The sequence below is a fragment of the Otolemur garnettii genome, unplaced genomic scaffold, assembly GCF_000181295.1.
Source record: "Otolemur garnettii isolate 467f Iridium unplaced genomic scaffold, OtoGar3 scaffold00083, whole genome shotgun sequence".
Classification (NCBI taxonomy): domain Eukaryota; kingdom Metazoa; phylum Chordata; class Mammalia; order Primates; family Galagidae; genus Otolemur; species Otolemur garnettii.
The window spans coordinates 7,564,949-7,567,128 of record NW_003852478.1 but is presented as its reverse complement, the minus strand read 5'-3'; positions in this window follow the sequence as shown (position 1 = coordinate 7,567,128).

Sequence of the window (2,180 nt, the reverse complement as noted above, 5' to 3'; positions counted from 1 at the left end):
CATCTGGCTGATGGGGTTAGAGACGTGTTCCACATTGGACATATTCTGTGTTGTTTCTGACACTGGGAAAACACGCTGGTGTACTTTCCAACCCTCTAATGCAATGACTCTCAAACTGGTTGATCTCAGAACCCTTCATATTCCAAAAAATAACTGGGCACATCAAGTCTGTGTGTATGAGTATCTGCTATTTTAGAAATTTAAAATGAAAAAAATTACAAACATTTATTAATTTATTTATAATGACAACGTTAAACACATATACTTTGCATTAATACACTTTTTATAAAGATAGCTATTTTCAAAACTAAACAAATGGAAGCAAAAGAGTTACAGGGCTTTTTAAATTTTTTTATTTTATTAAATAATAGCAACGTACATTAATGCAGTCATAGGGTACAGTGTGATGGTTCTTTATACAATCTGAAATATTTTCATCAAACTGGTTAACATAGCCTTCATGTCATTGTCTTAGTTATTGTGTTAAGACATTTATATTCTACACTTAGAAAGATTCACATGCACCTCACAGGGCTCTCTACTTTTTGCAAATCTCCTCCATGTTGGGTGTGATAGAAGCCAGCTGAGTTTTCGTAATTGCTTCTTCATTTGGCTGTTCAACTATTACATGTCGGGTAGCCTCTGGAAAACTGCATGTATGCTCAGAAAACATGAGACTAGGAAAGGCAGGTAATACCTTACTAATATGATGAAAATAACTCTGACATGGCAGAACCCCTGAAAAGGTCTTGCCACCACGCCAGGTCCCAGGATCATACTCTGGAAACCAGACTCTACTGTGCACCATTGTCTCTGGGATGTACAAGGAGCTACAGGAAGTAAGCCCCATGGAAAATCTGATTTACTGACCCCTCCGTTTTAGGCTCGCTCCCTCAGCATCAGTTCCTTCCAGTGTATCAGATCCCCTTCTCAGCAGGTGGTTCAGCTCTTGTCATCTCAGAGTTCGTCTCTCTTCCACCTTGCTAGTTTTGAAATGTCTGGGATGGGTCCTCAGCCACTCAGGCCTTGTAGCATGAAAATGATTCACTTCCTTAATTCTACTTCTAAACTCTGGGAAAGGATTCCGAATGGTTCACCTTAGACCACTCCACTGTGCTTAAATGTCAGTCAGGGGTCAGGAGTATGACTGGCCTTGCCTGAGTCTGATGATGCCTTCTGGACCGAACAGTGGTCAGGGCATCAGGGTCACACAGAATGATAGTTTAATAACAATATGTGAAATTTTTGGTGATCTGAGCTGTGAGGCAGGTGGGCATGAGGCAGTACTCGGATATGCCCCCATGTGTGCTTTGTAGGACAGAAGAGAGAAGGCAGCTGAGTCTAAGATCTGGTAAAAGACTGGACTTTCCTCATCACTCTTATTTCCACCTCTGTGACTCTACGTCTTCAGATTCAGAAGGACCCGTGCTTCCCTCACTGATCTAAGCACCCGATGGCTTTCCCTGCTGTGTGCCCTTCGGACAGCCAATTGCCCCCTGACCTATTCAGATCCTAATGAGAAGTTTTTCCTTTGTGGCTTCAAACAGCATTCACCCCCTAATATCCTGTCCACGGCATCTATAGATCCCAGAAAGGGAGTTCCTGCAATTCATCAATGCAGGAACAAAGCAGCGAGGCAGGGGGCCATGTCCTCGGCACCTCCCCCAGCGCCCCCAGGACTTTGCTGTTGTCAGTCAATCTCTCCCTGCCATCTGGGCCTTTTGTTTATCACGGAGTTGATTAAAATCTGTTTTATTTATCCTAGCTGTTTCAAATTCAATAATCAGGGGAAATTAGCTCTGGGACTTCCATGATAGAGCCAGTGGGGCCAGAACCAAGCCTACTCCTTTGCACTGGAGTCCCCCTGATGCTGCCTGCTCTGAGCTCTTTCTGGAAGCTTGTGGATGGCAGCTCTGTCTGCTACAGGGGCTATGGAAACTGAGGCTGGACTCCAAGGTCATACACAAGTATTACACAACCCAGGGGACTAAGTTAAGCCAGTTATACTCTCGTGAAACCCAGCACAAGTCAGTGAAAGTGAGAAATGAAAACAGTGTCGTATTAGGAGAGTGTGTGTGAAGTGATGGCCAGAGAACACTGGACACCTCCCAAACCTCACACGTGGGAAGGATGGTCATTACTAACGCTTACTGCCCGCCCCGCAGCCAGGCACTGGCCAG